The sequence below is a fragment of the Tiliqua scincoides genome, chromosome 2, assembly GCF_035046505.1.
Source record: "Tiliqua scincoides isolate rTilSci1 chromosome 2, rTilSci1.hap2, whole genome shotgun sequence".
Classification (NCBI taxonomy): Eukaryota; Metazoa; Chordata; class Lepidosauria; order Squamata; family Scincidae; genus Tiliqua; species Tiliqua scincoides.
The window spans coordinates 160,565,385-160,586,301 of record NC_089822.1 but is presented as its reverse complement, the minus strand read 5'-3'; the positions used below and the strand labels follow the sequence as shown (position 1 = coordinate 160,586,301).

Sequence of the window (20,917 nt, the reverse complement as noted above, 5' to 3'; positions counted from 1 at the left end):
TGCAGTTCGTGTTCCCACCCTGTCTATATTGTCCTTTCAGTGTCCATCTCCACAAGCAGGGGAGCAGAGAAGTGGTCTGAACTATGGGACAGGAGTAGAAAGATAAAATACTGGATTCATTGTCTCTGGGGATTCTCTTTGCTCCTCCACATGACAGTCTTATAATTACTGGGCACTGTGGTGTGAAGAGTTAGATTGTGGTGGTCTGAGTGTATATGTAACCCGAACACATAAAACACAATGAAATGGGATGTGTGAATTCAGTTATGATGGCAATATGACCCGGCCTTGCAATTTCCTTCACATCTGCAGCAATAGATGATGATGATGATGATGATGATGATGTTGTTGTTATCATCATCAACAACAATACTGTACACAGATAATATATGTACTCCTTTTATTAGTATGTCTTTCTCAAACATCCAACGCAACAATATTCTGTAAAAGTTGAATACAGACAATGCTTTAGACTTTGCATCAAACTAGGGAGAAATGTCCCACAAATCTGGTATCTCACAATTCTCCTCTCTGCTTCTGGACTTCCCTTCCAATGGTGTTGAAATCTGGGTTTCTGCTGCTGCAGTCTCCTGAAAAAAAAAAAAAAACAATTTACAGGCTTATCAATAGGCTTTAAACCAGGTTATCTCTGAAGTCCTCTTGAGGTGAACCTTCTGCATCAGATCTCATCTTCTCAGTTCTCCAGATAATTACTTGTTGATATATGCAGATAAACACAGATATGTACAGGTTGGGCATCCCTTATCTGAAGTGCTTGGGACCAGAAGCATTTTGGATATCGGATTTTCCTGTATTTCAGAATGTTTGCATTTTCATAATGAGAGATCATGGGGAGGGGGCCCAAGTCTAAACACAAAATTCATTTATGTTTCATATATCCCTTATACCAGTGGTTCTCACACATTCAGCAAAGGGATCCACCTTTTAGAATGAAAATCTGTCAGGACCCACCGGAAGTGATATCATGACCGGAAGTGACATCATTAAGCAGGAAAATTTTTAACAATCTTAGGGTGCAATCCTACCCATGCTTACCCAGGAGTGACTAGCCTTCTTAAAAGCATATAAGAACATAAGAAGAGCCCCACTGGATCAGGCCATAGGCCCATCTAGTCCAGCTTCCTGTATCTCACATCGGCCTACCAAATGCCCCAAGGAGCACACCAGATAACAAGAGACCTGCATCCTGGTGCCCTCCCTTGCATCTGGCATTCTGACATAACCCATTTCTAAAATCAGTATACATAGTAGCTTGTTAAAAGTACAGGTCTGTAACATTTCCCCAAATACAGTCACATATCATGGTAGCATCAAGTCTACTACATTAAAAATAAAATGTTGAAATGAATGACCCACCTGAAATTGGCTCATGACCCACCTAGTGGATCCCAACCCACAGTATGAGAAACACTGCCTTATACACATAGCCTGAAGTAATTTTATACAATATTTTTAATAATTTTGTGCATGAAACAAGGTTTGTGCATGAAACACAATTTATGCTTTCATTTCTGTAGGCAAAAGAGTAAAAAAAATTGTGTTGGCACTCAAAGAAGTTCCATATTTCGGAATTCTCAATAAGGTATTTCCAACCTGTATATAATAAGCAGAACAATAGCAAGCTCATCATTAAATACACAAGTCCACCTTCAGTAACAATCAAGATGAAAACCCCTCCTCTTGTCTGAAATAAGTGTTCCGCAGACTAATCTGATTTAAACCAGACCTTCTCAGCTCTCCAGAGAATTGGACTGTTTTTGTGTATAGCAACCCATACCCAACTAGGCTCCTTGGTGGACAAGCCTGAAAGTTCGTAGATCTTTCACCCCTAGAGGAGTCAGGGTTACACATATACACCTTTGATTTTTAAAGTACCTTTAGTGTCTGGATTTTAACACAATTTAAGTATTTTAACTATTCTAATGTCCACCTGTGGGGGGATCAGAAACATATTATGTATGAGGAACTACCCACATTCGTAGAGACAGGCCCACATAAGCCAATCAGTTTCCCATTGTCTGAGGAGAAAAGTAGTCATCACATAAGATTTACAATGAGTTTATTGTCAAAGAACCAAACTTCTTCAAATCCCCAGTGCTTTTCAAAACTTTCTTCAGGAGATAATCATAACAATCTATGAAGTGAAATCACTCTAAAGAAAAGAATTGTTACTTTCTGATTCTCTAGCCATACCTTTAAAGAGGTCTAAAATTTGAATTGTTGGTATAATTATGCTCTGAAAGAAAGCCACCTCTTTGGATAGCATTGAAATTTTGGTGGTCTGATCCTTGCACATCTTCTATGGATTAGTACAACACTGAAAAATACATTTGGTACATGTTCTCCATGTTGGAGTGCCGTATACCTTGACTACTCTAAAGAACCTCCAAATTTATGATGATTTGAGGTGCAGGGCTATTCCTTTAGCTTTCTTCCCAGCCCTCAATTTTTTTCTGAATTACAGTGGAGCACCCAAAACATTTTTTTAAAAAATCCCTTCAGTTAACTGTCATTGTTTACATAGGTATCTGGAGATGACCTCATTGAACCCTCTGATAAAATAACTACAATATTTAGAGGTATCCAAACTTCTGAGCAGAGTCTTAGGCACAGGCAAAATATACAGCCATTCAATGGGAAAATATATCCGTGAGTTACATCCGTGAGAATGAACACATGTTCACTTTGAGGCAAAAGCTGTGCTAGTACCCACTCTGTTGCTGTCAATCATCCTTCAACAGACTTCCTGTGTCTGTGCATGAATCCCAGCAGTACTTGCTAACCCAAAGGGATGGGATATTCTCCCTGAGGGTTTGCCCTTTTGAGAGCACTAGATGTCCTGCTCTTGGCAGTGACAACAGGATTCTCATGTTGTATGTTTTCTATGCCAGCGTGCACCTGGCTGACCTGCTTTTGCAGGAGCAAGCTGCTGGCCACTCCTTGGGGCTTCCAAGTAAGCAGCCATAAGATCCTGCCCCAGATCTGGCACCCTCCCATCTCTACACACCCATTCATACCCACATTCAAGCAAAGATTTTTCAATTTCATCATCCTCCACTATCTCACTCTTATCTCACCCCACTGCTAGACAGCTTGGGCTGCAATCCTAGATGTATTTTCCCAAGGAGTATACCCCATTGAACACAATAGGATTTACTTCTGAGGAGGCATTGGATGTTCATGATAGGATCATGTCACTGATTAAAGTTGTTCTCCAATGGTTGAAATGGAGGGGGCCAGAGAGGAGAGGGGATAGAGAACCATTTCACCTTCTCAGAGGACTTGGAATTCATAGGTATCAGAAACCACCTGAGCTTTGCAACCAGGTGTTCAAAAGTTTGTGTGAATGGCTCCAGATTAAGAGGTGAAAAGGGGAGGGGGATATTCTGCTGGAAAAAAACTTCACATATGTCTCACGGGTAAGGAAACCCACATGAGTTTGCATCCAAATGCGCAGCTATTCCATGGGAAATACTCATTTCTACTCTCAGGTCTTGTACATTTGGCCTGGGCCTTAGCCGGAGCAGGGGCACAGGTGAGCCAAGTGTGAACACAAAGTTACAGCAACATTGAATTGACTTAAGGAACTCAGCTTTACATGGTAAGGTAAAAAAAGGAAGAAAATGTTTTTCAAGGCAAAAGGGGATGAATTTAATAGTGTATACTTCCTCTATTATCTGGCTCATGACAGACGTGACCTCAGTTTACTTGGTTACAGAAAATCTGTTTTGTTCATCTCCTTTTCAAGAAAGGAGGCAAGCACATAGTGTCTCAGACAAAGAAGCAGGATGGAATATACTGACATCTGTGCTCTTCCTGTGTAAGAAGGAAATTTTCATTTCAATATTTTTGTGGAATTGAAAACTCCTCTAATCATTGGCTGAGCAGAAAGAGCATATCCAATGGAGATTTGAAAATGTTGGAGATATGATGCTGTTATGATAATGGATGTCCTTCACTTGCCTGCTTCTCCCATAAATCCAAAGTCTGGGCCTCTGCATGAGTTGAGACTACTCCTCAGACAGCTGGCTACACACACCCAGTAGCAAGCAGCTAGTAAGTGTGTGAGCATGAGCAGACTTGGAAGCTGCTATTGCTGGATGACAGACAACAATTCACAAAGAGAATGACTTGAGTGCATTTGTGCCTGCAGGCACCCACACACACAACCAGGCAGACAGGCAATCAGAAAATACAGAAAATTAGGGTTTTCAGGTCTCAGAAATATGAAATTTGTCACATTGGGCTGGCCAGGCTGTCAAGATACTCATTCAAGTCATGTTAGCTACAAGACAAGGTACATGAAAGCACCAGAGCTGGAAGCAGCTCTATTAACTATGGAATGTTCTGGGGCAGCTGCCATTTCAGCTATCCTGATCCTACCTCAGCTTTCATGAAGAAGAAGAAGAAGAAGAAAGATGGGTAGTCTTCATGGTTTTGCTGGAAAGCATAACTTTCTAAAACCTCTGGAGTTCATCCAGGTGACATTTTTCCTGATTTTGGACCGTAGCACACAGTCAAAGTGCAGGAGATACCATGTCCCTTGGAAAGAAAAGGGGACCAATTTGGTGTACTGTGCATATTCCTTTGTTGCACATAGTGATGGGCAAGTCACTCAGCTAAATTCTAAAATAGTTCTTTTCTCCTGAGCCAAACTCTGAATTTGGATTTCATTGCCCTCGTCATGATGTCATCAAGAATGTGACAGGGTCAAAACTCCTTTCGTACTCTGTAGACTTCCAACTCCCAGCAAATCCCTAAACCCTGTCCCTCTGCCCTCTTTCCTCAAATGACCTGGTGATGGTGCTGGCAGGGAGGTCTTACTGGAGGCCTCCGTGCAATGCCTCCCTCCCTTGTTTCTGGAGTGTTGCTATGGCAGTGACTTCGTAATGAGGGAGCTACGGTGCTCTGGGATGCCTGATGTCCAGATTAGGGAATGTGGTGGAAAAGTCTGTTTTCCACATTCCCTGACACCTGAGACAGTCCAAGCTCACCCACTTGGGTTGAGATCTAAGCTGTTACAAGCAGAGCATGTCTGTTTAGCTTCTTAGGGTGCAATCCTAACCCCTTATGTCAGTGCTTTCCAGCACTGGCATAGTGGTGCCAATGGGACATGTGCTGCATCCTGCAGTTGGGTGCCACTCACAGAGGCCTCCTCAAAGGAAATGTTTGTTCCCTTACCTCAGAGCTGCATTGCCCTTATGTCGGTGCTGGAAAGCACCGACATAAGGGGTTAGGATTGTGCCCTAAGAGAGGTAGTTATGAACTTTGTCACCATCACTAGTCACACACTTGTTAGTTCTGGAAACTAGCTGAGTCAAAAGTCTTCTGTGTACTCATGCCTTCTACTTGCTTGTCTTGATTTCAATTGATTTGACGGTGGGCAACAGGTAAGATCTTTCTGTGTTCAAATTGCCCTTTTTCAATACTAGTGTAACTTTTGAAGTGGGAAGTTTTGGCTTCACATCTCAGTTCAGCCATGAACTTACTGGGCACCCATAGGAAAGCTGCCCCCTTCTCCCCCATCTGTAATGTGGGATAATAACCCACCTTACAGGTGTTGTGAGAATGACTGAGATAATGAATGCATATATGCTTTTAGCTCTAATGAGAAATGCTAAATATTATTACAAAAAAGATTACATTACCCACAGTGGGGGAAGCAATCTTATAATATCCAATCTTTAGGTTTCTGGGTGTATGCTCTGTTATTATCAATGTTATCTCAGTAGGTGAGAGCTTTCTATTTAGCTCCAGATTTTTTTAGAGGGTGGGGAGACAGGAGCAAGCTGGGAAACTATTCATTTAAAAGAACTGGGCACATTTCTCTTAGTGCAAGTTGAAACAGAAAGGGATATGCTAACAGTTTTCAAATATATAAATACCAAGTACTCTAAGCTGGTAACTGACATTTGATAAGAATGAATAGGCTTAAAGTGAAAGAAGAAAGAATGTCCTGAAATACGAGGAAGAATTTTCTAATGATGTCAGCTAAAATAAATGTTTCTTGAGTGGATTTCTAACATCTATGACTACTACTGTGCAGGCATCTAAGGAAACAAAGAGGCAGACAATCAAAAAATTTAAACAAAAATCACTCACAATGCTCTCCATGCTTTCACAAAGATAAGCATCTGCCCAGGATAGGTGTTTTTTGTTAACAAGATTATTTGACATGACAGAATTCATTGCCTACTCACCTGAGGCTTAAGCCAAATTTAATCATAGAACTTTTGTGATTCAGAACAGCTAAACTTTTCTGAGCCAATGAGTCTTATTATCAATGCTCTTACCAAAGTAGAGGGAGGAGGCTCTCAGTGCTTGCAGGTTGATCCAGGGCAGTGTTGGTTATTCCCCACACTCCCTTCCTGTTCCCCTTTCTCCCCTGCTTGGACAAAGAGCTCTGAATGGGGGAAAGCCTTAGTAGAATGCATCCACTAACACCAGCCCTGGCAGTCAGGGCAAGCAGAGGGGGGCCATCTGAGCAAAACCCTGCTTCCAGGAAAATCTCAGGGGTTCCTATCAAAAACGCTCTCACCGTAGGGATTAACTGAAAATATGGGATGCAAAGGGTTAATGGGTAAACTGTTATGGGGTGAGATTACAACTAATGGCCAGCAGATAGAGCTCCTGCCAAACAGTTAAGACCCTGTTTTAACCAGGGATTCCAGGAATTGTTCTCTCCTGGAGGAGAACTGGTGGGAACCTGTGCCAATCTGAAGGTTCATTCCTGTGGGGGGTGGAATCCTGATTCAAATGGAAGAGAAGTGGCATTCAGCAAAACAAAGGGGCAAGGGCTGAAGCTGCTGCTCCCAGCAGCTGAATGGACAGAAGCTGCTGGTGCATTTAACTTGCCCCAAACACGGAAAAACAGACAGGAAAATACACAGAAGAGAAACAAGGGGACATAGGGACTCAGTGTTCCAAAATTCACAGATAACATCAATGTTCCAAAAACACCATATTGGTGCTATTACGTCCTGGTGCCATAACTTTTGTCCACAGTTGAGGGAAGGATGTGTTAAGGAGGTGATAAGGAGGTGAGTGGTCAAAATAAGTCAATTGGAAGATCACTGAATGGTGCCAGGGAAGGAGGAAGAGATAACTCTGGACTGGCAAAAAAAAAAGGTGATGGTGTGGGAGGGCTGATGGAAGCAGCTAGGGAGTGGGGACTGTCAAAAGGAGGATAAAAGTAGGGCCAAGAAAAACAGGTCAAACTGCACAGGTGAAAAAGACTCATGACCCAAAAGAGAAGGCAGGCTATGTATGAATGCCAGCCTTAGAAACTGAGCAGCACCAGGGCCGGCCTTGCTAAATCGTATGCTTCTTGAAGTATGATTTGGATAGAGTTCAATTGAGAATAGAATAATTGGGATCTCTAACTTAATTATCATGCCTTTTACTAATCAATAAAGCTATCATAAATTACATGATTACTAACACTTATGTCTCAAGACCATGCTAGAGCAGTAATCAAGGCCTTCTCAGAAAAGATCTGGTCCTCCTTCATCTTGTCCTCTCACTTTCCTAAGTGATTTCCCCTAATGGGAGAGTGGAAACTCAATTAGCATCTGTTTTGACTTTACTCCCTGAGTGCAAGTGGATCCTAATTGTGATGACCCTTTGAAGGATTTGAAGGGGGGAAATGTATGGATACAAATTGTGCCTGAAAGTTTTGCTCTCTATGGCTAATAGCCATTTTGAGGGGCGATTAAGTTTGGGAAATGGCAGGAGGTCAAAGATTCAGTCCTCTTCCTCATATGCATTGGGTCTCCTTAGGGGGAGAAAGGCAGGATAAAAATGTGATAAATAAAATAAATAAAATATGCTGCAGCTCCAGTCCAAATTGCCTCCTGTGGCTGCTTTTTGAGAAAGAAAACACTGTCAAGAGGGAGCACATGGTTACACGCTAAAGACTTTTATGAGACATTATACACCAAAGTAGGCCTGAATGATATATATCAAAAAGTTGTCTTTGTGAAGTTGGTGCTTTTACACAGAAGTTCTCCCAAATATTCCGATTGCTCATTTTGATTAGAAAATTTCATTTTAAAAATCCCCTTGCTTTTGTGATGTCTTAATTTTCAGTTATTGCAGGCTCTGCCATCAGAAATCCTAGAAAATTGCAGGCATAATGATGTTACTTTAAATCAAGATATACAGTACATAAACTGCCACCATAATGCACTAACCATTTGTACTGATTAAGGCTTTCTGCACTTATGATTTTATCATCCCAGCTGCTTACCTTACCTAGAACCAATTATGTAAATCTCTTGATAGTCAAGTTTTTGCTAATCGCTCACGTCTCAATTGTTAGTTGACTGAGAGCTAAATCCTGGGCTTGATACACCAGCTCATCACAGGCCCTACTGCTGGGTGAGCACCAGTGGTAGCCCAGCGCTCAACCTCTGCCACTCAGTGGTCGTGCAGACCACTGAGCAGTGGAGAGGTAATTGGGGGCATGGTGGGATGCAGGGAGGAGGCATTCTGGGGAGGGGGGAAGCAGGCGGAGGGTGGGGAGAGGGCAGGGAGGAGGCATTCTGGGGAGGTGGGAGATGGGGAGAGGGCAGGAGGAGGCATTCTGGGAGGAGGGATGCAGGACTGGTGGAGCAATGCTCCACCAGATCCAGAGCCTCCGTGTTGGGCTCACTGCCCTACACAGAGGCTCTTTTTTAAATATTTATTAATTTTTTTAATTAACACACACAGACATACAAACATATAACATACATTTAGGAGTGCTAAATACCATATACCATCACTAATTACCGCAGATACTCGCCTATAAGTTGATCTCACAGATAAGTCGAGGGCAGGTTTTGAGCCCCAGATCATGGAATTTTCTATGACCCTCAGATAAGTCAGGGGTTAAACTCAGGGGGTGTCTGACCATAATTTTGTCTGATTTTACTTCAAGCCAGATCCTGAAAAATGATCTTCCGGTAATTGCTACCTAAAAACTGTACAGTTTCTAATTTATTAAAAAGACAATAAAAGATCATAAGGTGCATTTTTGCTCATTAACTTTTAAAATTCTGTTCTTCACAACTTTTGTGTAAACACTGTCAGAGTAAGTGCCTATAAGCAACATACCAGTGGAACCATAAAGCAAATCTTTCTTTAAGGTACCTGGTGTGTGAAGCCAGAGGCTCTACATAGAACATGCAACATAAAACATGCAATTGGGAGTGTGCAGTTCAGTTCGTAGCAGGGAGACAAGCAACAAGGACTGAGATGCGCACAGTTGCAACCCTATTGAATCAGAAGCAGAGCCACTGCTTTCCATGGGTGTTACTCTTAAGTACCGGTGTATTGCAGCCTGGGACCCTGTTTCAGTTGGAAATGAGGATCTCATCCTGGGGTTTTAAAAACCAGACCCCTAAACTTGGGGGGGGGGTGAAATTCTTTGCAAATGACTTGCCAGGAATGTTCAGAGGCAGCAGCAAAAGCAGGAGGCATTTCCCTTCTTCTCCAAACTAGAAAGGAGACAAAGGGGCCTCTGGGAATTGTGGGGAGGCTTTGTGGGAAAATGTGCTGCATTCCATAGCAGCAGCTCATACAGACTACAATCCCAGAAGCGCCTTCACTTCTTTCCTGTTGGGAGAAGAGGTGAAAATGACTGCCTCTGAATACTGTAGTTACTGGTAAAAATTCTCCTTTTTCTCCACCTGCTTCCTGCTTTTCACCCATTTCCATGCCCCCCCTTCACCGGACAACTGCTGAGCCTCCATAAGCTTCCCAGAAGCTCCCAGAGGATCCTGCTGCATCCACTGCATTGACCCGGGTATAAGTCGACCCAGGATCTCAGGCTCTATTTTAGGCAATATTTTTGACCTATAAGTGAGTATCTATGGTTATCATACTATACCTCCTAATCTACTTAGCACCCAATCCTGTGGTCCACTGTATGGCTCTGTGCCATGGACCACAGTTGCAAACGTGCCATAAGGCATGTTTGCGCGGCTCACCACCGGGCTCCCGCCGGAGCTAGCCCAGCGCCGGCTGGAGCTGGGCTAGAGCACGGCGGTCGCCTGGGTTCCACAGCTTGGTGGTCTCCAGGACTGCTGGGCTGTGGAACGGGAGGGGGCATGGCCGGGGCTGTGGGGGAGGCGTTCTGGGGAGGCGGGAGGCATGCCAGGAGGCAGGTGGGAGGTGTGTTGGGGGAGGGGGAGAGGCGGATCTATGGAGCTGAGCTCCGCAGGATCCAGGGCGCTCATGGAGGGCTGCACACCCTACACAAGCGCCTTTACTTTAGCGCCAACCTTTTGGTAGGCACTAAAGAGAGTAGCCCTAGTGCTGGGCTGCTTCCCTTACTCAGGAGAAGGGGACAAACATCCCCTTCTCCCGAGGTGCCTCCCGCGATAGCGCGGGAAGCGCTGGATCCAGTGGCAGCCCTCCACAGAGCTGCCGAGCCAGGGCACTGTGAGCAGCTCAGGACTGGGCTGGCCCTCATCTACTTCTACCTCTTATTGATTTATCCATTTATTTATATTATATACAATAAGTTCTTCCTAATGCCCTATATCAGTGGTTCTCAAACATTTCCGGCTTGTGCTTCCCCTGATCCTTGTAGCCATTGGCCACTGCTCCCCATTACAACACCTCACCTCAGTTACCCCCAAAATGGGGATGAAGGTGTTATAATTATACACTAGAAACAAGGCTGCCAGCACTCTGAGGCTGCAATCCTAACCACACTTACCTGAGAGTAAGCCCCATTGAACAAAATAGGACTTACTTCTGAGTAGACCTGGTTAGGATTGTGCCCTGAGTTTGTTAGCAGCACACCTGGAAGGTTTTGGAAAGGGAGGGGGGAAGTTATGAATTTGCTGGGGGAGGGGAAGACTGTTTTGTGTGTATCTGCTAATTGCAAACTGATGTAAACTGAGACCTAGAGACTGTTTGGCTGGAATCCTAACCCCACTTTCCTGGGAGTAAGTCCCATTGAACACAATAGGACTTACTTCTGAGTAGACCTAGCTAGGACTGTGCCTTTTGTAAGACTGTGTCTTACAATAGAAGCCAGCAGAGTACCCCCCCCCCCAAAGGAGGCAGGAGGAAAAAGGGGATGGCTGAAAAAGAATGGAAATTTTTATTTTTAATCAATTTTTGGAGACAAAGCCATCAAGAGTGGATTTTTTCTCTTTTTTGTTGGGGGAGAAAAAGAGAAAGGTGAAGATCCTGGGTTAAGCTGACACAGACCCCAAGCCTATGTAGGTCTACTCAGAAGTAAGTTCCATTTGAGTCAATGGGGCTTACTCCCAGGAAAGTGTGGAAATGATTGCAGCCACACCCAGCAAGATTACAACTTACCCCAAAGTAGGTGGGGGCTGCTCACACACATACACCCAACATGCAGATGCCACCCCTGTTCCCCCCAGGCAAGATGGAGGGATGCAGGCTGGGGCATTTGTACACCCCCCCCCCCACTAGGAGCAGGCTGGCTCCTTCCTTCCCAAGCAGAGGAAAGCGCTGCACTGCCTGTACTTACCCTTGCCTCCCAGTTTGAAGCCTGCCAGGGATTTATTCCACTACAAAGAGAAAGAGCACTTCCAACATCCTTAAAAAGTCTCTCATTAACGCCTCCAATATATCCAGGGCTTTTAGCCAAATCAGTCAGTCAAAGCTGGGGACAATATTAACACTTACTTAACTTAAATTTCCAGCTTAAACTTCATGCTTCACGCTTTTTTCCCTTTCATATATCTCAGCACGGAGCCAGCAGCTTGATTGCAGATCACTGTACCTCCCCCATTGCTGTCTCTAAGGGCTAGGTTTCTCCTGAGAAGAAAGCCCCCCCTCCGCCGGTTGGGCTTTCAATCTCCCAAGAACCTTGCACCGTAGAAAATCTTGTCTCTCCTGACAAAGATCTTCAAATCCTCTTCAGATCTGCAGTTTTTTGGGGAAAACAAACTGTCTCTCAGGAGCCCTGGAGACATGTCTGCTCATTCACTGTTGGCTCCAATACACAGAGGCTCTTGATTCACCGCCAACCTTCTGGTTGGCAGTGAATTGAGTAGCCCCATTGAGGGGCTCCTCTCTTTACCTAGGGGAAGGGAATGACTGTGGAAGGGGAAGGAGCTGCCAGTGGCTGCCCAAAGCATGCAGGATGCGGCGGCAGCCATTTTTGGCACCACTGCAGCCACACACCCTGGGAAGCTCAGGATTAGGCTGTCCACCTTCTCAGTTATCAAATTCAAAGATGTGGGGGGAAAAAAGACATGGTTTTTGTCATGGTTTGTATGACATTGTGCAACACTTCTGGAGGGTTGATCCATGATAGTTCAGAAGCGTGTGCTTAATGGACTTCTTGTCCCTTTTACTGTATTTCTGATTTATTGTCTTAATCCTGTTAAAAAAAAATAACCTTGTTCTTGAGAGGTAATGCTGCATTTGCTAAAAAGCCAAAGGAAGTGCTCTCATTAGTACAAATAAAGAAAAATTATTAAAGCTTTGCAATCATGCTTAGGGCTGCCAAATTAAACCTGCAGACCCTACTGGTAAATTCAGAAGTTCTAAGGATGTGGAAGAGGACATAACCACTGAAACCTTCTGTTAAATAGTGGGTCCATGAGAATAAATGAAGGCCAACAGCTCAACACATCTATTTCATCTTCAGAACAGTATCTAGCAATGAAAACACAAGGCAAACACCCCTTGCTTTATATCCCTTAGCTCTGTCTAGATTTCCCACAATTTGTGCTGTTGAATCAGTCTCAGTCCACCTGATTGGCAGGCTAAACTAGAGGGCCAATTGGATGGGTAGGATCTCGATCCACCTCCAGATTGACCAGCCATAAGACTGAGCGAATCAGTTATGCAGGATTTCAATCCTGCATAATTTATACATTAAACTTGCATATATAACACCTTCAACCTCTGTTTTTTCAATAGTCCCTTTATTCATCCACCTTTCCACCTGGGAAAGGCAACAGCCACCCTTCCTTGCTTTTCCCATAAGGAAATCTTCCATATATATTTCCTCCATATTACTGTATAATTGTCAAAATAATGATTGACAGGATAGGATAAATAAAGGTGTGGGAGCAGCAGGTGTTCTCGAATAACTTCAGGAATATAAATTGTGACTGGACAGTTTCTTTGACTATTCCTTTTGATTCAGGCCTATTTTTAATTGGTCATCACAAAGCAATAACATGCACAAACAAAAATGTCTGAACCTCCATAGTTTCCAAATCTGGTGTGTGTGTATCTGTGTATAGAGGTATCATTTTGGAAAGTACAGAATCAACTCAGTGCCTCCAAGTAAGAAGTTCAATCCATTTTTTTTAAAAGACCAGGGGGTGCCTGTTTATTTGCAGATTTAATATCCACGGCTCTGGCTCAACACTGATGAGTTTCCAAGTAGCTCCATAGGGCTGCCTGGGGCATTTGTTGGGGTAAGGGAAGGAAATTTCCTTTTTCTGAGTTGAGCCCCAGTCGGCCTGCCTGTTCCAGCACAGATTAGGATTGCACTCTAAGCCACTTATGCAGCAGAAGCATTTCCAAGTTCCAGGAAGTGTCAAATTTCACTCTGCACTGGTGGTACAGTGCAACTTGCCAAACAACAACTTTTTGGTGACTTTCCACATGAGAAACACATCACATTAGCAAACTTGTATACTATAGTCTTTTGAGACTGAAGGTTGCCAATACTAAGACCCAGCTACAAGTGCTCCTCCTCATGCTCCTAAACACTGGATTTTGCCCCATTGCCATGACCCCTTCCTGTGTGGCATGATGTGCTCTTTTATGCTCTATAAACTCCTTGTGGGAGAAAAGTGTGGAAGAAAAGGAAGAAAACCTTGGAGAGTGCAATTCCAATGCTATTTCTGAAACCTGAGAGACAAAGAAAAAAGGGTTAGTGAACCATGTGAGCATAAGCGCTCAGTTACATTGAAGAAGCATTGTTTTGCCAAAAGTGGCAAACTAATGGAAAACATATTTTCATAACAAAACCATATTCATGCCTCAGCTAATCATTAACCTACATTGGAAAATATGCACCATTCTATATTAACTGCAGATTTGTACATTTTTCTGTTACCCAAATTCTCCTCTGGATAGTGCTACGATTCTGAAACAGTGGTTCATTATTCTGGCATCTCATTCAAAACTCAACAATAGAGATCGTGAGATATCTGCTTGTATTTTCCCAGGATAGCATTTCTTCCTCACCTTTGTAACATGCTTTCTCTCTGGACTTTAGCCACTCTTGTTTGCTGAAGCCCCCTGCACATATCCCTGCAGTGACATCAGAACCATGGTGCAATCTAATGCTACTGTGAGATGAGTGCGGAGAGATCCTTAACTGAGGTGGTTTTTTCTGTATGTAACTGGTGAGTTTCTTTGTTTCATGTTTCTTATTAACCAGGTTTTCTTTCTCCAGATTACTAATGAAGGAAAAAACTTTTCCAAGAGGGCTTGGACACTGTCCTTACAGAGTTAAGTACTCCAAAGTCCCACTGACATCTTTGGGCAAGTTGAACACATAATCCACCAGTGAAACCAATGGGACTTACTGCCCAATCCTAGCCTCCATCTGCGCTGGGGCAACACAGCACAGTTTGCAGCATTACAAAATGTGGTGCACTGTCGCTCACTACCAGGCTGCTGCCACAAAGAGCAAGCAGCACTTACTGTGCAGCAGAGACTCACCTGGCTCACCTGATGGGCAGAAAGTGGGAAGATCAAGGTCATTGTGCCCAGCCCCTGCCATGTGGGCTGTCCACAAGTACAACATCCCCAATTGATGGCTATCCAGCCCCAGCTTAAATTCCTCCAACAATGGAGAATCTACCATTTGGTGGGCCGCTGTGAGATACAGGAAGCTGGACTAGATGGGCCTATGGCCTGATCCAGTGGGGCTGTTCTTACATTCTTATGTATGTTCTTGTGTACCAACCTCTGAGGCAGACAGCTCTATTGCCAAACAGTTTGTACAGTTAGGAAGTTCTTTGTAATGTTTAATCAAAGTCTCCTTTGCTGTAATTTAAACCCATTTGTCCTGGTTGTACCCTGCAGAACAACCAAAAACACATCTGCTCCATCTTCCACATGACAGCTCCTCAAATATTTATAGATCATTATCTTGTCCCCTCTTAACTGTCTCTTCTCCAAACTGAGCGTGCCCATCTCCTTCAAGCTGTCTTCATAGGTCATGGTCTGTCAATATCCGTCTCAAACTGTGGTTCCCAGAACTGGGCACAATATTCCAGGTGAGGTTAGACTAGGACAGAGTACATGGTACAATGACATCTTTCCACCCTATTTTTCTGTCAGTGCAGCTTAGGATCGTCTTTGCCTTCTTTGCCTCCACTTGGCTGCTCAGTCAAGTGTCCCCAGTCTTATTTGTGATTCTTAAAACTTCCTACCCAGATGCAAGACAATATTCATAAAGAATACTAATTATGGAAATGCTAATTATTCAGCATGAGAACTGAAACTGATCCAAGGCACAAATGAAAAGTACACAATGTACAAAACTGACAAGCTGTTCTTGGAAAATAAGAACATTTTTTTTTAAAAGTATCTGATAATAGCTTTCCAGGACACTAGAAATTATGAAAGCCTTTTTTTTTTTGCATACAGTGGGATGCTTTTCACGCCTGTCACAGCACCAAGTGACCCCCGCACACATCTTGATTATTTTCCCTTCTTCTCATACTGCAGAAAGACGCAGTGAGCTGCCACTTGAACCAAAGAGACTTTGGTGGTTGTCCCTTTCTGAAGGCTTCAGATAAAACCACATCAGTTACTGTTTTACTGCTGCCAAATTGATAACGAGCCAGTCTTTCAGGAGCCATAGTTGTATTAAGATGTATAAAAGCATTTTTAAAAACATTTCAGTTCATGGTTCAAGAATTCTCCCTTCAATTAATGCTTACGAAAATATAAACTGAGGATAAGTAGCTGGCTAGCAGAAATCCATTCTGCTAACTGCAGCCAAAAAAGAAGTAGGTAGGATTTTGTAGCTCCTCTTTGAAAATCTCTTTGGTAGGCAAACCCCCACAGAGTAAGCTACTCTAAGAAGAGAGACAAATTCAGATACTAGTTCTTGCCCTGCATGTGCAAGTCAGCAAAATGCAAGCAAGTTCAGTGAGTCCCGAAGCTGTTCAATTTTAGCCTCAGGGTTAACTTGCTGAGAAAGTGCACTTGTTGAGAAAGTGCTGCCATTTTTTTCCCTCTGCTACTTAAACATTGTAGCCTAGCTACATTTATTGAGCCAGAAAAGTTTGCATTTCGACAGGCACAAACCCACCAGCGAACATAGAGTATACTTGTGTTTTGTTTCGGCAATAAGGATACCATTAAAAGGTGAGAGTCAATCTAGGTGTGAATTTGTTGGTTACTGTGTTGTTCATCAGCAGGATTATATCAGAATTGTTGAGGTGACCTGAAAAGCACTATAAATTCGAGTCCTGTGGTGTTTAAGATGCATGTCCTTAATGGAATGTGGATAGTCAGTAGGCAAGATAGGAGTATTGCTGTGGTTCTGTTCCATGCCATTGCTCTGGATTTAATGTAGGTATTCAGAAAATCCCCCCCCCTTATTTTACTGAGGAAATGAGCTCCTAACTAAAGTATTCTGGGAGAGCTAACCATCTTTCTCCCTGTTAACATATCCACTGTGGTAGAGTTAGGACATCTTTCTCCCACCTAGAACATCATGTGTCACGGTTTGCTCTCAGTCACTATTTGTTTCTACTGAGAAGTGACTTTCAAATCCTAAACATCTAAAAATTTCAGCCCTACCCCGTAACTCTCCCATCAGCTCAAAAGGAAGGCATCTAACTGTGAAAGTGTTACAATTACATGTCCCCCTCCTATTCCAGAACAAGCAGTCCTTCAGGGAGCTTCTATAATTTTTTTTAAAGTTTCTGGAGTTTTTCGGGGGTTTTTTTTTTTAGTTTTTTAATACAAACAAGAAAAAAGCTTGTTTAACTCTCCTCCCCCACTACCTGACACCTATTGTTCACTAATTGAAATCTAAAATTTCCATGTTAGTCAGCACACACAACAGCTTCCATTGAGGTACATAACATAAACATGGTTTTGTATTTGTTTCACTTAACCCAGTTCACAGACTAACAGCCCATTCCTATCCAGGGTTTACGGGGGCGGATCACATGATCTGCCAGGTAAACTGCAGACCAATGGCACAAAGGTCGCACCACTGTCATGCACTTCTGGGCCATCCCAGGTCAGCAGCAGGGACAGTTTAAGGGAGGATAGTGGGCAGTTTGGGGTGGGGTTTAGGTCAGGCAGAAGATGGTAGTACTTTGGAAAACATTTTCTTTATATTTAAACATAGTGATTTAGTTGGGGTTCCTAGCAGGACTATTCTCTGGTCATTTTCGGCAGTTTTAGAGTTTAATATTGTCTCATATTTGTTCATACAAGGTGTTTTATTACCCTACTTTTCAGTGTGACCTTTTATTTACTGAATTTGCTGCATCAAGTGGTTTTTCAAATGGTGTCAACTCTCTAGTCACTTGCATATGGAAAAATTAATTCCTTTTCATAATGCTTTGTATTTACAGATATTCCAGCCAAAGAAAGGAAGATCTTTGGGGATAACTGCTGCAGCTTTTCCAATGATATTAGGTTGTCGTTAGAAAGCTGAAAATTTCTTACAGCACTATTTTATGAATGTCAACTTAGATATGTCCCATGGTATTCAATGGGGCTTACTCCCAGTAAAGTGTTTATAGGATTGCAACTTTACAGCCCAATCCCCACCCCTGCTAGGGTGTATCTAGTGGGGGGCGGGGGAGATTGGGAGTCTTCATTGCTGAAAGGGAATTTAAATCCCCTTACGCCTGTGTAAACCTCCTGCTCAGCAATGGCAAGTTCACTAGCACGAGTTTGAGGAGAGAGAGGGGGCAGGGAGGTTGCCATCGCCGCTAGATCCACCTCTCTTGCAGCCTCCCCACCTTATTCCACCTCCTCCCTGCTCCGTTTTGCCCCGCCCTGTCCCATTCCACTCTCCCCCACTCCCTCTAGCCTTTCTTGCTGATTTATCTGCACCAGTGGGTGGTGGGAGAGCCAACAACACATGCATGAAGGCTCTGGCATGTTTACTTAGAGGTAAGTTCCATAGAAGATAACAGGGCTTGTTCTTAGATAAATGTGTCTAGCATTGCATCCCTAGACTGTAATGTGCTGCAATGACCAGCTCTGCAGTTGTACACAACCATACACTACCACATCTCTGAAACTTGACATTGGTTGTTTTGTGGTTCACACATTTTGTTTTGAGAGGGTTGCATGTAACCTCTGTAAATTCTTTTATTTTCTTTAACACTCAATTTTTATGAGGGTATATTCAAAATTTGAGTCCAGGATAAACGGAATTTTTCCTCTTGGATGAGATTGTTTTGAACCTTTCTGATCTTAAATGCAGCTCAACTTTCTACCACCTACTGCCATTTCCAGTAGCTTATGCTAATGGATCAGCTATAGCCAAAACTCCTGCTCAGTCTACCAGCATTCTTAGGGCATAGCGTATTCATCAGCTAATGGCATGGAAGAGAAGGGCTGACTGAAAACTTCCTGGATTCATGGATTGCCTTCAGAGCCCAATTTTGCTAATGGTCAGGTACAAATTTGTAAAGAATTTCAAACAAGAAGCTAAAGTGATATTAATAATAGAGCACCATGTAAAAATAATCCAGCATGGGCTCATTGTACGTGTCTGTGGAAATATTTTTATTGCCGTTCCCCCACAATTGCCAGGAAATTTCAACTTTCAGAAAATATAATGTTAATTATTATGCTTAACTTTAATTTCTAGGAATGAACGGACATTAGATGATTGCTAAGCAGGAACAGGAACTTGATGTTCGAAAAGTGCCTTGAAAAGAACTACTGTGCTGTATTTTGAAGCAACTCATTCAGATCTCAAAATAGAGTGGTTGAAGATTTTCAAGAAAGGTCATCCTGTGAATTCTGAAAGGGCATAAAATGACCTGCAATAATATACCTGAATGCTAATGGAAAGAGGATTTAAGCTAATAGCAAGAGAGTAATGATGAGTCTGTCTGGGCTTCTACAGTACTTCATTATGTGACTGCTTTGCAAATTCAAAGCCAGCACTGACTCTTGCTTCTAATTTTCCTCGTTGCAAATCAGATTTGACTCGTCTTGTTGCGAATAAGATGCAACTTTCTTAACGATGCTTTCCACTGTCAATGATGAGAATTGAAATGGGATTGTGGCCAAGGCTTCGTTCAGAACAGAAGATCTTGTGCAACCAGTCTAGTTCCATGAATTTTTTGCCCAGTTTTCACTGCTGTTTCTTCTGATTGGTCACAGAACTCACCATACCTTTGGGTTCTGTATTTGCTCTGTATTTGTTCTGGGTTCTATAACTCACCATACCTATTGGGTTCAGAACCCTGAATGCAGGGTTCTGTATTTGTTCTTTCAGTTCCTCCCATAAATGCCGGATTGTTGCATTAAGTAAGAGGATCAGAATATTCTATTATGACCTGTCTTGTAAAGGTGATTGTGTTGCTGGTTAGGGCGAGTCCCTTGGTTGGGCTTGAACTCATCCTGAATTGCTCCCAGCCTGTGACTTCATGCAGTGAGCTACCAGCAGCCTGCTTTGCTTCTGCACTATTGAGGCTTCCCTTGTGACTTGTCCCAGTCCCTCCCTTGGCATAAGGGTTCCTGCCAGCTGGCAGATTGTCCCACATAGACTCAAACCCCAGCTGTAGAGAATTTCTTTCACATGGCTGCTGTCTTCCAGTGGAGCTATCTTTCTTCCCTTGTTCCACTCTGCTCAAAGAGGCTTCCCCTGGATGTGCACGTTTGTGTGAGTGGGTGAAGGGACTTGAACCCTGGGTGAAGGAGCTCCTAGCAATTCTTTGCTTCTGCCCCTTTGCTGCTGATGCCACACCTGTAGGAGGTGGGGTGTAACTTCTGTAGAAGGTGGGGGCAATGTGACATCCTCATGTTGGGTGTATGTGTTTGCGTGTAGTGTTCCTGAGGCATTCGTTTTACCAAATTCCCTTTCCAAGCTTGTTCTAGACAACTTAGGCGTACTTTAAGCTAATTAGTTCCCCTGGTTCAAACACAGTTAGCTCTAGAAGCATACAAAACTACCACTGTATCCTAGCACCAACAGGAAGGTAAGTAGTAGGTAGCTCGCCTGTGGGACTGCAAGGTCCCTCTGCCCTGCTTCTAGGTACAGCAATGCCCCCTCAGCTCTCCACCTCTCAGCAGTCTCTGTTCAGCTAGTTTGCCAGGTAGTCAGTCCATTAGCCAGTTAGCTAGTCCATGAGTCAATCCACCAGTTCGTTGCCCATCCATCAGTCAGTCTGCTAGTTGTCCATTCGCCAGTCCATTAGTCTGTCAGCCAATCAGTTAGTTAAGTTTAGTCCGTCCGTCCGTCCTTCCTTCCTTCCACTACCCCTTCTTTTCCCTGCTCCAGGTGCTGCTTTTATCCTTAACAACCTGGCTGCCTCTAGTAACTGCAGCCGTGCAGCACATCCACCGCTAATTGGAGCCTTGGGGTTAACCCTCGGTTTCCTGGCTGATCTTGAACAAGGGGCCACTACTAACACCACCCTGTATCTCCTTGAGAATCTTCCCTGATTCTACTACATCTCCCCATCTGGTTGGGGGTGGCTGTGACCCTGTTTAATTCTAAATCCTAGAAATGAACAGCTTCATCATTACTCCATCATCAGATAATAGCGATACCGTTATGCTTTACCCTCTGCTTTCCAGGTGGCTATTCCCACTTTTCGACTATTTTAACAGTATCTTTTGTTAAGACAGGTAGAAGCTTATTAATGAAGCTCCTTGTTTTATATATTACAACCATATTCACTATGCTTTACAGTTTAACAAACAAAAAAAAGCAGGCCCCTGCCCTGAAGAGCTT

At 43.3% G+C, this 20,917-nt stretch overlaps 1 long non-coding RNA gene across 1 annotated transcript in view; it reads right to left on the bottom strand.

The window, feature by feature from the left end:
* Positions 1-386: 386 nt before the first annotated feature.
* The window catches only part of LOC136642141 (uncharacterized), a 28,057-nt gene continuing 7,526 nt past the window's right edge, over positions 387-20,917 (bottom strand). Inside the window, exon 3 of the long non-coding RNA XR_010793968.1 lies at positions 387-590. This is a non-coding gene — a long non-coding RNA (uncharacterized lncRNA). The remainder of the gene's footprint in view (positions 591-20,917) is intronic.